Here is a 15,498-nt window from a genome sequence, read left to right as displayed (position 1 = left end):
AAATTACTTTTGTAACTCTGCGTAGAGGCGTAGCTAAGAGTTCGAGGATGAAGAGGAAGGAGGCGCGCACAGATTGATTTGGGCTCAGACCTAAAACCAGATTATTGACATTTCTTCTTATGTTGTTAATACTGGTACAAGTATGTCAAGAAGTTGCCTAAATATCTCAAAAGCCTATTTTTAAAACTTAGGCCGATTTCTTTGAGACACGGGAAGCTAAAATGACAGCTTCGGGATGATCACAGTTACTTGGTATAATAATGAACAATATTCAGGATGGCGAAATTGTGTTAACATAGTTTCAAAGGCTTGGAGGTGACTGTGCCACTTTCTGATTTTATGGAGATCACTTTTTCAAGGTTGTATGCAAACTCAGTTACATTACTGCAGTTAAATCTGTTTTCCCGGCCGACTTTGTTCCTTCTTTTTACCTGTAATGAGAAATCTACCATGAACGGCATCTGTACATATCTATATAATACCTGCGGTAATCGAGCATGTAGAACGAATTTCCTTGGCCTGATTTCGCATCTTATTCTGTTCTTTGCTGCATCCTATGATGTGTACCGCACGCAGCAGGTACACCTGAAAATTGACATTTCTGCATTGCGATGTCTTCGTCCCTTTGCAATCTGCGTTCGCATGCATTTTAACTTTATATTTCAAAATATTCTGGCTTAGTCTTACGGATGTTAACAAAATAATTACAATATGCCTCAGTGACCACGGAGTTCCAGATCGCCTCAAGTCATGATTTGCTGACACCTTATGAGTTAAGCACCTGTTTTCTGACAAATATAGCAACATCTCCATTTTTTATTTAAATTCTTGATCAGCCCGAAACAAAAGTGATAATATATGCACTTTTCTTGCCAGTTCTAGCTTTACTTTTGACTTTGTCATAATCTCTCAGACTTTGTACGAAAGCCAATCATGTTCTATATCTTCCTGGATACTCCAGATATTTTCAACCAGAACTTTATGAGAGGAGGAGTTACGATACTGTACAAAAGATATCTAAAATTCGAATTACTCGACAATTTTTGTGTTATAACCAATGACTGCGAAATGCTTACCCTACAATCAATTCCCAACTTTTGACCGTCACATATCGCTCACCCAATGGAAATTGTTGCACATTTCTCTCCTTTATGGATAAGTATTTTAGCTGGATAAATGATCATCAAGGTTCACTTATTTTAGGCGGGGATTTAAACATTAGCTTACTCGAAAAGTCAACTCTCCTGCGAGAGTTAGACACCATACTAGAGGCCAACGGATTTGTAAGTGTTATGAACCAGCCAACACGTGTTTCGAGTGCAACTTCAACGCTACTGGACAATTCCATCACTAATGCATGCGACCAATCGCCAATGTCTGGTGTACTGGCAGCTGATCTTAGTGATCATCTGCCAAATTACCTGTCTCTGAACCTCTCAGCCACCCACAGTAAACCAGCGAGAACACTGCATTCTATGCATATTCAAGGCATCAACTAGACCACGCTGCAGGCATTTTATGAGAAATTAAAGACAGTAAACTAGAGAAGTGACCATGAGGCAAATGATGCAAAGGAAAAGTACAGTATTTATTTCCATTTATAAATAGCTGTATTGTGCGTGCATTCCATACAAGACAAAGGTATAGGAGCTTCAAAGGCACGCACGCCATGGATAACTAGGGAATGCTTGAAGCCGACAAGAATAAAGAACGCACTCTTTAAGCGCTTTCTAAAAGCGAAAGATTTAGACGATCTTAAGAAGTATAAAACGGCGAGAAATAAAGCTAAAACTCTAAATTGGCAAACAAAACGAATTTATATGAGTAACCAATTTAATGAGGAGGTAGTCAGGCACTCAGATATTGTCTGGAAGAGGCTCAATACTCTGTTTAACTTAAAACAAAAGCCTGTATGAAATGAGAATACAGTAGATGGCGCTCGTCTGGCCGGTTTAACTGGTAGATGCTTTTAATCATTTATTTGTATCCATTGCAGAAGGCACACATTCCAGCCAATCTTTTAGCATAGTTTATTTAACTTTAGTTAAGAATCTTTCGCACCTCTACAATGTAGCCAACATACGCACACTTGCAGGTATCCTGCCACGGCTGTTAGTGGAGGTGCAAAGCAGCATATTTTATTTTTCTAATGCTCGTATAAACTCAGGTAACAGGAAATTTGACCACCCAAAATATAGGAGCTATGCGTAAAAGAAGGCAAAATATATGAAGCATATGCTTTGCCTTAAAGGTGGTTTTGGAAGGGAAGGAATGGAGAGCGTAGAACTAGATCAACGTTTTCATACCAGCTCTAAAAACGTTGGAATATATAGTTACAAGCAAGCTGCGGTGTCAATGGTTTTTCGCCCCTCCCCCTTCAGAAGGGGCCAAGTGGCCGCGGAAAAACGAGTAAGAAGAAAACGCAGTTATTCTAGAAAGTTGGAACGTGATTTCCGCGACGGCGTCCAGAGCGTAAAATAAGTGAAGACCGCTTGGATTTGGGACTCAAAAGTGTAGCGCTCATATTTTTGTTTAAAAAATCTTCCGAGCTGTGTATGCACAACGCATACTTTAGACACACCTCTTCCAACTGAATAGAAATGCAAATTGCATCTATTGGAAGTGTTCCTAGAGGCGTTTTAACTTGCAGCCTTTGAGCTTTAACTGAGCGAGGGGTAGGTGTTGGAGAACTTGCATTCTTTTCGCTGTTAGCAGCAGACCTCGCTTAGCTAATGCAGAGGGCATTAAAAGCCGTAAACACTTCGGCTGTAGCCACCGTTATGACAAGTATATTCGCTACGTCACGTAGTAGTATTATGCCTAAATGTCACCCTTATCAATCTGTTGGCGCCACGGATAGATGATGCTGAATCCCGGTATCAGCAATAATACCTGTAATATTGCAGGTCTTAATGCAATGAGGACAACCCTATTATCGCTGGAGAAATATTTAAACTCTTTTATCCCAGCAGCCAGGATAACGCACACTATGTCGGATCATGCGAGAGCCCTATTGTTTTTAGAGTCATTCATTTATTTAATAGGAACTCTGAATCTAGAGCAATAATAAACAGCTTATAGGACAAGTTCATTAGCAAAAGGTGATTGGAACATAAAGGTTTCTGCAGGGCGAATTGACAATCCTGCGTAATAGAAAACTGAGCTAGCGCATTCCGAAAATGTGGTCCATTATTAATGGCTTCGTATGAGGGGAAGGTTATCTTCTATTCAACAGATGACCACGAAGTGTGAGCTGAGAAAGGCTTTGGTATGACGTCTTATGTTGCCAAACTTGTGGCGACTATCGGTACTACAGGGTATAAATCGTGGTGTAGAAATCACATGTCACGTAGAGCGGCGTGGCGATATGCCTTGCATTCATGGACGTTCAGAACCTAATTTTCCAGACAGACGTTAAGACTAAATGAAGACATAAGGTTATATGGCTTTGAGGCCTAGATTGCATTTATAATCTTAAAGGCTAGAGCGAATTAAATTATATTGCATGGGTCCTGTAATAGTTGACAGCTTTTCAAACGTAGCGTTCAAAGCTGACTCTGGGTGTGTCAAAATCGGACTTATATGTGTTTTATAAGTAGCTGTTTCAGCGTCTTCTCAGTGGCAGTAACATTTCCACGCATATGCTTTAACTTGTCTTTGGAGTCATTAGTAATGTGTTAGTAATTGGCAGATCTCATAAGTTTTATCTGAAATGGTCACCAATGTAGTGGTGCGCCTTTTGTGTAGTTTGTGTTGAAGGCAATGCTGAGATATGAGGTCAAAACTTTTGGAGAAGTAAGGAAATGCTGAGTGAACCTCATAACTGATTTCAATTAAGTTATTTCTTGAGCCAACTGGTTTTGTTTTGTGTCAGTCCACCTGACGAAATTCACGTTTATTATCATTATCATGACATACGGAATTCCGTCGTCATTGTCTCTAGCTAGGAGCCAAATTCCAAGAGGGTTGAAAGAGAAACCTACAATTATTTGTACAAGAGTTGCTGTAGGACAACCGAAAAGAAAACCCCATTCCAACAAGTTGTGTTTCGCAGTCTCCAGTTTTCTACATGAAATAGAAATCCCCCCCCCCCCCTCCCCACGTGTCAACGTACAAATATTTCCTTCAACGTCCATGCCTACACTGGAAGAACACCTCCATGCCATTTAAAGGAGAATGTTTTTAGAACAAGCTGTGCAGACAGTTTATTACACGTTTCAATCAATTTTGTTTCTGCCAAAAAGTGTATATTGACCGGTACACGGGTACAGGCAAAGCTTTTTCACTATTTTATTGCCACTGGCGCGCCATGCCTCGGGTAAAATTGCAACGCAGTCTCGCGTTGTGCAGTACACATTGTAGTTATTATAAAATCGGCGCCGATTTGTAATCCACCAGGCGGCTCCTCAGCCGCAGCCATAGCCACTCGTTACTAAATCATTATTAAATCAGAAATCAGTTTACGCCAACCAGCAAACCAACAGAACAAACCATTACCGATAAAGTACCCTAGCTATAGTGCTCGACATCCATGTCCGACAGCGCCGAATGGCCCAATTCTTACGCTGAAATGAGAGACGACCCAAAGACAACAACAATGAACAAATTTCAAAAAATGAAATTTAATTTATTCACATGTGCCCAACCCACCATGCACCAAAATCTTAGTCGATTTTTATCAATGTTTTTCTTTTTCCTCAGTTTTGTCTTCTTTTTTATTCCCTTTTGTCTTCTTTCTGTGGCTGGGTGCTGGAAAGAGTATATTAAGATTATCATGCCGCTTCTGTTGCTGACACTTTGCATTTACAGTTGCAAACAGTTTCTCCGCCTTTTGACATCTATTTTAGGAATGAGGGCATATTTTCCCATTCAAAATATGATCATTGCTTGTCCGTATCTAATCAATAACAGTGTCTTCTTTTGTTTTTATTTTTGCACAATTCAAACTCCTGAGTGCCAGCGGACCATATTACTTCAGTTTGTTAAACAATGGTTGTATAAACTGTCAAGTTCTCATTTTAAAACTGGCAGTTTCGAAAAAAAAAAAACGTATTGTTTTTCACCGCGCAGTGCATGCACACTCTTGCCAGAAGTTGATATATTTATGTAAAATAATTAAACAGATTTGGCTACCCTAGCAAATAGAACAGAGCAGACATATACAAATAAAAAGACCTGAAGTTTCAAAACCAATACTTTCGGAACCGGTTAGTCACCTATTTCTACTACGCATTCGTACTGCAAGGCACGGCGGCGAGAGCAGTAAGTACTGGCAGCTGCAAACATAATCGATCTGTAAGGCTGCCGGAGAAGGGGTAGGCAGCGAACGCGATGGTTAGATGGCATCCTCGAGGCACTGCAGATGAAGTTATGTGATGTTAGGAAGATAGTGAGAGACCGGAAAGCGTGGCGTGACATGGTCAATATGGTCACGAAGAGTCGGACACGACTGAACGACTGAACTGAACTGAAGGCGTACCTGAAAATTTTTTCTGGTAAGCACTTATTTCCCAATATTTTTTCGCCTTTAATCAAGTAGACCGCTTTGGCGGTTCCAACGGAAATTGAGTTATTAAAAAGACCGTAGAAATATTTTTCGGGCGTAAGAGCATTTAGCCAATGCATATCAAGTTCTGCGTGTTATTCAAGCATATTTGACCTCTATCTCTGAGGTTATTAAACTAGTAATGGGAAGAATAATTTCCCTTCTAAGCAGTTGGGAAATCATCATGCGAGTGAAAAATGTTTTCCTTCATATTTTGGTAGTTAGAAAAAAATGAAGAAACCATCATTCCCTGATTGCTGCGGACTAGTCACTATGATTTCTCTTCAATTATATTCAGAAAATCTGGGATATCCTCCTTTTATGCTGTGAGACGGTACCATTAAAATTTCCGCCTGCCGGCTGCTTTTCCAGATATAAGTTGCCATACATGTACTTTCCTACCGGCATATGAATATGCCTTTATTTTTTTCCATTATCATAGCGTACTCTTAGCACGGAAACGTAAGCCACCAGATTATATGAAAGACCACCCCCCATACATACAACGATCTTATCTGTACCAAGCACCCAAGTGAATAATGATCTGCCTGCATTTCAGTGTCCTTATGATTGTAGAATGGCTAACTCTACTGCAATCATACGAACAATTAAATGCCGATCATGTTTCAGTTACACACGCAAAATTGTGTTATTAAAATTCGTAGCTGTCGTTCACAGACATCCGGACCGCTGTTGGTCTGGACGTATTCACTGCTGTTTCTAGATACTTTGTGTCATTTGAACAGTCGCAGTCAACACATAGCATCATTTCCTTGATCCTGACGAGTGCATCGGCAGACAATCTTTCTATACTTTATTGCAAAACCTCCCCACGTATCGATATACCCACGTTCACTTAAGTTTCGTAGACGCGCCTAAGAAACAGGGGTGCATGTTGAAGCCCGTCCACTCGAATCGCATGTTTGAATCCAAATGAACACGTCACATTGCGAAGCTGAAGGCTCCTCCACCATCCACTGAAACCAATTTTCCATCCTCGCTCATACGCACGCAAAGCAATGACTGGTCACATTACTTTCAGGACAGAGCCTGCAAATTCGAGAAGTGTCTACTTGTATTGTAATGCGAAAAATTTTGTTAGACAACACAGAGGCTCACAAAAAGCAGAATATATGGACTCTCATGCTATAGCCACAGAGGCATAAATTGTTCCGTTGCGAGAAAAATTTAAAACTTTTTAAAGTGAAAAGTATTTGTCTCAGCAAAGTACAATGGAATGGGAGGATTATTCTTTTCGAGCAGAACTGTTTAAATTTAAAATTTCAATTGCATTGATCGTTTTTTCTTACCATTATACAAAGAGTAACCGGGCACCCCCAATTTATCGATTGCCGTTTCAGCGCCATACATATATGGTGGGGAAACTTGAAGCGCACAAGACATAATGTACCCCACATTTTCCCTCCCTGTCTTTACATTTGTCCTTTATGTCAATTGGGCACGGTGGCAACTTCTCACTATATATTTGCTTACTCAGCTAGGCTGCTCTAAATTTTAAAGATTTGTCTTAAAGTTTTTTGCGCTTCGTCATCATTCCAGAGTGAAACACTTGAGCTCGAAAGTAGTCTTACCCTGACTACCGTGGCCCTAGAATCTGAGCTAACCAGCGCCTAATACTCACGGTGAGAAAAGGCCACTGTGGCTGAGGAACCTTAAACCTCGAAGCCATGACGTAAAAATCATTAACGCCATGAATAATTAGCCCCTACATTTTCATTTCCCTTGTAAACTTCATGACAGGATAGCACATCCACTTTCACTCCTTATAAAGGGAGATGCTTTATAAAGTGCATATAAGTACCTTTCAAAATGTTAGCAGGGACACTAATTACAAGAACGAATCAGTCAGTTTATTGTAACGCATCGCAGATTTTTTTTCGTCAAAGAATTAGCCAGTCTTTTTCCAGTATTAATTCTATTATACCTGTTGAACTCAATACCAGACCTTGTCCACGGATAAAGATGTTTCTAATTCAAAATACAACATCTAATGAAGAGACCACAAAAGAGACCACAATGTAAAGGCGTAAGATAATCTTAAAAATTGAATGATGAAATATGGCTTTTTGACAAAGGTACGTGATAACAGATCATGCGAAAAGGCACTGTGAGAACCAGAAAGACCAGACTCTCAGAATTACGTGGAAAACCGTGTTCAAATATAGAGATAGAAAAAGGAAAGTGACAGTTTTAAACCGCTCAGTTGATTAGTGGTTAGCATCTAAAACTATCAGGCCGCGTTGCAGGTAACCATTATTTTCAAGTGCTCAGTCCAATCTTGATATTCCATTCTCCCGATTAAGGGTGGACAAAATTATCTCCAGCGTTTTCATCTACAATGGCTCTATCAGCAATACATATGATTATGAAAGAAGCGTGCACAGAAGATAAATCTTCAGAAAAAAGCATAACTGCTGTTAAAGCTGATGACCCGAAATTTTGGCCGAATTATAATAGGCAGCTGTGTTGTCGTTTTCACGGTGTCTCGGTCTCGAATCTAGCGCAACTTCCTTAATCATAACTGCTCCAGAAGTCCTCGTCAGCAGCCATGTATTTCCAGTCACCTGGTCAGAGTGTTGCTCGCAGGGTCACAGGCTCGCCGTGCAAGGTTCGGTTAAACTACTACTTCATCAGAAACTTACCCTTTGCTATTTGCAATCTTTGGACAGGTTTCTGCCTCTACTATTGTGTCCCAATATACACGTCACAAAGGTAACTCTGGTTTTCATTTAAATTATCCATTTCAGGAGACACGAAAGAAGAAAATATACAATACAAATAGAACAATATATTTAGATGGTGAGATTTGATAGCTTCAGGAGGTGCTGGTGTTTATAAAGGTCTTTTCTTTCACTCCGTCGAGGTAGTGGATGCCGAGGCTTCCAGGTGCCTCCAATTTAAAGCCACATTGTCTAAATCCAGCCGTCGCCAAGTCAAGCGTACCGCCTTTTCTCTGCGCTCCTCGCACATGCCAACACTATTTATGCAGAGATACCACTATTCATGCATGATTCTTTCGGTTCACCTTTGTCATACTTGTTATCGCCGAGTAAGTAAACCGTGCCGATTAACGACAGCTATCCTGAATATGCCATAGCTGTGCACATAGTGTTGGAGAATTCAACCGAGAACCTCCACTAAGTATAGTGCAATGGTTTCAAAGTCGTTGTCTCTGCAACCGATTATGCTTTAAAATCCGGTGTATTGGCAATTTCGTTACGCGGATATAGGGGGTTACAAAAGGATTCACTAAAAAGGATACACGCTAATTGACCAAGACCACCTTTAACTATACACAGTTAAATATGTTATTGCTCTTCTTGTGGCGTGCTGACGTTATAACAGTTGTGCATGCTTTAGAGTTAGTTATGAAATATCATGGTTTGTATTTTTCTTCCCTGCTCTATATAAAATAGTGTCATTACAAATCCCTTTTTTCTCTTAGGATCACTTCACTAAGGACTCTGAATCCCTCCAGCGACCTCCTAAATAAATCAACACGTGTGCTTTGATAATCCTAAATAAATAAAATGTTTTGTTTTACAGTGCTTGAATTTTGTTTTGCATGCTACTGCAATCAAGAGCGATTAAGTTACTGCAGCTGTATACGCTTCTGCGCGTTAAGCATGGGACGACAATTGTATGATATGTGGAGCTGTCCTCTTAAGAGACATTATTGCATGTGTCGATATAATAATTTAACCCCAAAAGACGGCTTTGATCCCAGACGCGGCATCCGCGTTACAATGCAGTCAAAACACATGGCGCCCGTGTACTCTTAGATTTTAGGTGGCCGACATTACTGAAGATATCTACAAGTTAAAATCGTTCTACTGTTAGGCTGTGGCTTCCGGTAAAGCATTATCATGGTTCCTCCTCATGAACCAACTCAGTTCATGTTGCATACTTTTTATCAGAATTCTGCAACAGTGAGTAGCGAGGTAATCTTTTACAGCAGTCTGCACGCACATATTAAATGAACTGCAGCCGTTCGGATCCTCTTATCGTTCGGTTGTGACGTACCCAAAACAAATCTCCAAGCGTCCCCGCAGTGATGAAATAAAACAGACGAATGCGCTAATATGCACTAAATACCACAACAGACAGATTGAGCAAACGCGTCATCGAAAGACTCAATATTAGAAGAGTTACACAGCCAGAGCTTCATATAAAAGAAAATTGCCCATCTGCTATATCCACGCCCAAGCGTATTTAGAGGCACCGACCTTTGGCAGCATTGAATTTCAATTGAGAGCTCAAGAAGGGGCTGCAAAAACAAAATACCGCGAGCTTGGCCCCCCAATCCAACCACAGAGCTAAGATCAACGCGGATTGTGCGGTTACTGAAAACCTGATTTCTCATACTCCCAATTTTCGATCTGTGTTCAGTGAAAACTAAGGCAAAAAAGCAATGAGCAATTCAATCGACCACGCGGCCTACTGTGCTCAAAAGGGTGAGCGCTGGAAGCGTTTGCTTTTCTATCCCCGACCAAGGACGTGCCACACTTGGCACCCGGGGTGAGCCCAGAGGAAGATCGGTGGCGCAGGAGGAGCAGAGAGATATCGCTTCTTTTATTTGACTTAGGAGTTTTAGTGGTGCCGCATGTTTTCAGTTCTCGCTCTGCTGCACACATCTTTGTCTTGATCTTGCGCTGTGCAGCAGTCATCGCCGTAAATACGCCACATATGCGCTATCCCCATTGCATATGTATACGCTATACCATTCGCGAGAGCACTATTTTATCGCGTAGTGCGAAACTGCAACACATACTCGTTGCGCAGTAAAGTATTTTTGTTTTCGTCAAGTTGCAAAAACTACTCTCGCCTTGCACGTTGTCTTCACGAAGATCCATCTCCCCACTTCTTCATCCAAAAAAAAAACAGCGCAAACAAACGGGGACGACAGGAAGAAACAACAGGAACAGGCGCTGTTCTTATAGCTGCTGAGTATGCTCTGAATGCACACAAAATGCTTATTCGGAAAACAATCTTCTTGACCATATTACGATACCAAAACACAGTCATTCAATGTTTTCACTGCACAGATTTTATTATGTCAGTTTAAGTCAGTTGCGCGCAAATAAACTACAGGTCTCGAAACATCCGTCCCCGTTTGTTTGCGCTGTTTTTTTTTTGGATGATGTATCACCAACTCGCCCGCTTAACTATCCCACTTCTTCATTTAACTTAGCTAAATGCCCCGCACACATACGCTATCTCGCTAAAGAGAAAGACCGCAACCGTACCAGACATGCTGCTGTGTCCATCGAGCAACGAGCAGCCATCCAAACTAGCCCGCTGCCTAGAAGCTAATCCAGGCCTGGAGCGAGCTGCGATCGAAGCGGCGGCAGTGACGTAAATGCGGCCGGTGGCTAGCACTCGTGAAACTCGGCTCAATGATAGCTGAACATCTATTCTTTGTTTTTTCTATACTGTTTATTCTGCTGGTTCGTGATGTTGTACTCTTCATTTCCAGCTTTACCGGTAATGCGAAAATGCTCCAAATTTTGTGTCATTGTTTCAAGTGTGCCTTCACGAGGATATTCTTGAATTTTTTATACTCACCAACTTGCAGCAATTCAGTCCCTTCCTCCTCATCGGCGTCTTTGGAATCTGTAAATTAATAACAAGAGGAAAACTTTGCCGCTCATTCTTCACTTATGGCTCTGGTGCTGGGACTATAAAGGATTTTCGCTTCTTTCCCTTAAGGTACTTTTTGCTGGTGCTTACACCTTTCCGGTGTTATAACCTAATTGACTGCAGCCCCGCCATAAAACTCAGTAAATACCAAAAACCCCGGTTGTGGAACATTGGTGTAATTGAAGGTTCATCAAACAACAATTCTCTACTTTCTTTCCCCCTTTCTGAGGCAATAAAATAATATACTTTGGAAACTTCTTATAGCTGCTGAGTATGCTCTGAATGCACACAAAATGCTTATTCGGAAAACAATCTTCGTGACCATATTACGATACCAAAACACAGTCATTCAATGTTTTCACTGCACAGATTTTATTATGTCAGTTTAAGTCAGTTGCCGTTATAAACTACAGTTGCACGCAAATAAACTACAGGTCTCGAAACATCCGACGGAATTGGTAACGAACAAGAAATAAACACTTGGTAATTCTTTGCAATAAAAAAAATAGCAGCAAAGGAAACCTTCACTAGCCAGCACCTCGTTCGCAAGGGGATATAACATGTGTATTAGCCCATTTATGTTTTGTTATGTAATAGTAGCGTTAAACCGGTCCATAGTCCCCATCGGCTTATTGCCCGCTGAGCTAAACGCAACAAAATTCACAGAATACAGAGTGCACATTTAGGAATTTATGATAATATGTTCCAAAACCAACAGTCACAAGATGGAGCTGAGTACAGATGTTTTTAGTGTATTAAACCAAATATTAGAATCATCCGTCGGGAAGCATGGAAATATTTCTGCCGCTCCGAGCAGACCCATTGGGGGAAGATGTGTATTTCAGAAATGTTGTTTCATTTCCTAAGCGCCCAATATACAGGCTGCTCAGTGGGACATGATCTCCGCTGCCAGTCGGAAAGGACAAGAGCTGAGCCCGCCAGAGGACAGGTTTGTCTGGGGGAACTGGAAAATAAGTATACAAATTCTGTTTCCGATATTTTTTTGTCTCTGCTCTCTCTCGTCTGAAGGCTCTTAATGGTGCACTGTTCCTTTCCTGCGTTACAGGTTCTAAGAAACTGCTGAAAACTGCATGTCCCCATATGAACTATGCTTTCAAAACGATAATCAATCACATTTCCTACTTACCAGTGGACAGCGGTCTAAACCATGTTTCCTTATAGCTCTCGTCAGGACCTGTAAGTTAACAAGAGAAAAACTCTACCGCTCATCCGTCACCTGAAGATAATTGAAAGTCAATTAGTGCTGTGACCAAATAGATATCACATGACCCTTGTTACACTATATGCCCCCCTTATGTGACCGCTTCAGGATCTGTCTCTTTCTAAATACATTTGTTTCTTTCCTTCAGGGTACTTTTTACGGATGCATACACGTCTCCGGTGTTGCAGCCCTACTAGCTGCACTCCAGCCATAGCACTCAGCAAACACAGGTACAATTGAAGGTTCATCATCTAGCAACTGCTTAGTTTCTTTTCCACACTGAGGGAAATTTTTCTGATCATATTAAGGCGAAAGTCTTTAATGGCGCATACTGTCGTTCGCAGAAGGTGTCACACTTTGCGGTCAGCCTTGGGCACGTGATTCCACCCAAGATGACTGCCACCATAGGTCAATGGGGGCCACCCTGGGTCCACGCCCCACCAAAGGGGGATGTATTATATGCTTTCGTTACATGGGAGGCGGTAGCTGGCACCTGACATGGCCGAGCGGTAACTAGACGTGGGGCTTCCTGACATTAGGTTTGGCAGGCGTTGCCAACACCAGCCTCTCCCTCCATATGGGAGGGTGATATCAGAATCAGCCTGCCAAGACTTTTGCATTCACGTTATCCCTACGCCACGCAGGCATGTTCATACGGCTTGGTTAAAGAGAGGCTTTACATGTTGGCTGGAAGCTTACGCTATCGCTTCATTCTGATCCAGTCATCCGTGCGGCGCCTATTATTTGGCGCTTCCTCGAACGCCGCACCACACAGCCTACAGAAGCAGACGAAATAAAACCAGAAATCAGCAAAGTTTAAAACCGAGGTTTTCGCCTTATAGCACTTTGGTGGTCCAAAGTGCCACGCAAAAAGCAGAAATCTGGAAATCTTCGCGCCGACCTAGTCCGTGATTAAACGGCTGCGAATTTGGTAGCTTTGTTACGTTACGAAAGCGCACCTATTCAGTACTTTCACAGCACGTATTTTCAATATGTCATTTTAGGTGAGTTGCAAACAAATAAGCTACCGATGTCGAACCCGCTGATGCAGCTGGTAGCGAAAAGGAAATAAGCGTATTTGGTAATTCTAAGAAATAAAAAAAAAACCTGCAGGATAGGAATCCTTCCCTAACACCGTGTTCGCAAAGGTATATACCAAATGATTGAGCTCATTTATTTTTTCTTACCTAACAGTAGCTTTAAAGATGTCCGTGGTTTCTACCGGCTGATTCCCCGCAGAGAACGTAGCAAAATGGTCAGAACTAAGAGCAAATATCTTGGATTTTCTGGTAATATGTTGCAAAGCGAGCAGTCACAGCATCTAGAGGAGTACAGATTTTTTAGTCTATTCAGCAGAACGAAAGAATATTGGATATAAAGGCATGACGCTATTTCTCCCGCAATGAATAGACACCTTAGGAGAACTATTTAGAGAGTGATGTAGAATCTGCTGTCGAGAAATGCGAAAGTCTGAGAGTTGCTGCTGCACAGGGTACATTGCGCTCCTCTTTTCAAACACAACCAGCGTTCCGTTGAACTCGTTAAAGTTTACCGGCGTTCTATAATTGGTTTACAGGAAAGGAAAGGCGCAGAATCTGTCAGTTGAGAAATCTTGCTGACACATTACAAGCAGCCAAGCCCGCCTCAGCAGAGGTTTGTATGGAAGAACTCGAGAATAAAAATAAATATTACGTTTCCGTTTTTTTTTTTTGCAGCTCTTTCAATTCTGCAGAATCCCGGCGCTGTACTGTTCACTAGCTGCGTTACATATGATCTAAAACTGTTGCAACTTGTATGTCCTTATTACAAGTATGCCTTCAAAAGGATCCTCCTGAATCTTTCCTACTCACCAACGGGTAGCGGAACAGGCATTATTCTCTTATGCTTTCTCTTGGTATCTGTAAATTAAGAACCAGAGGCAAACTGCCACTCATCCTTCACCTAAAGATAATTGCTCACTCTGCATGGTGCTGTCACCAGATAGAAATCACAGGACACCTGCTACAATTTGTATTCCACATTTGATAACTTTAGCACCTGTTGGCGTCTATGAAGGAGTATCGTTTATTTTATGTAAGGCAATTTTGCTGGAGTTTACACGATTTAAGGTTTGCAGCTATATTACCTGCCCTCCAGCCACAGCACTCAATATATTCTAAACAGGCCTCGGTGGTGGGCACTACTTCTGCCGCTCCAAATGGGCTCTTTAGCCGAAGAAATTTATGTTGCTGACATACTGCAAAATTCAGCCTAGAGTTTGCCCTGTCTAAACCAGTCACTACAGCCCTATTTTAACTGCAACACATTTTCTAGCGGTGATATATGTATCCTCGTCTTCATGAAGCTGGAAGTGAAAAACCCACTTGCCCTGTGCATTGAACATCATCCTCTTCACGAAATTCCATCTCCCCACTCCTTCATCTAATCCAGGTAAATACAGCATACACATAACGCCATCTCTCTAAAGATAGAGACAGCAGCCGTACCAGTCAGGCTGTCGAAACCATCGAGCAACGAGCAGCCAGCCAGACTAGCCCATTGCCTAGATCCGTATCCAGGCCCGGAGCGAGCCAGGATTAAAGCGGCAACAGTGACGTGGCTGCGGCTGATGGCTCACGCTCTTGAAACATGGCTCATGAATAGTTGGACCTCTACTTGTTTGTTCTTTCTATAGTCTTTCTTGAGCGCGTTCGTGAGGCTCTACTCTTCACTTCCTGCTTTACCGATAATTCGAAAGCCTTACAAATTTTAAATCTTGTTTCATGTATAGTTTCACACGGATGGTAATGAAATTTATACTATCCAGAGTACACCAAGCTTGTCCATATACTCTGATCGCCTTTAGTGGGATCTTTAAATTAAGAAATATAGGAAAACTGTGACGCTTAACCTTCGCCTACAGATAACGGAAGGCCACTCTGGGGCTGCGACCAAACAGAAATCACAGCGTTCTTCTTCTTAACTACGGCTTCCCCATTCAAAAGCGTTGCAAAATACTGGTGTTTTTGAAGGACTTTCGTTTCTTTCTTTTTGGGTAAATTTTGCGGGTGCTTACACATTTTCGGTGCTG

The 15,498-nt window shown here is 41.6% G+C and overlaps 1 long non-coding RNA gene across 1 annotated transcript; it reads right to left on the bottom strand.

Moving 5' to 3' along the window:
* Positions 1–4,631: 4,631 nt before the first annotated feature.
* On the bottom strand, positions 4,632–14,322 carry LOC146176214 (uncharacterized). Its single transcript, XR_014701169.1, has 4 exons — positions 14,279–14,322; positions 12,354–12,401; positions 11,132–11,179; positions 4,632–4,749 (listed from the first exon to the last, which is right to left on the bottom strand). It is a non-coding gene; the product is annotated as an uncharacterized LOC146176214 (long non-coding RNA).
* Between the last annotated feature and the right edge of the window lie 1,176 nt (positions 14,323–15,498).

Source organism: Amblyomma maculatum, chromosome 10, assembly GCF_055883805.1.
Source record: "Amblyomma maculatum isolate TAMU_Amacu chromosome 10, ASM5588380v1, whole genome shotgun sequence".
NCBI classification, from domain to species: domain Eukaryota; kingdom Metazoa; phylum Arthropoda; class Arachnida; order Ixodida; family Ixodidae; genus Amblyomma; species Amblyomma maculatum.
Note: the sequence above shows the minus strand (reverse complement) of the source record. Positions and strands in the feature narration are given on the sequence as shown.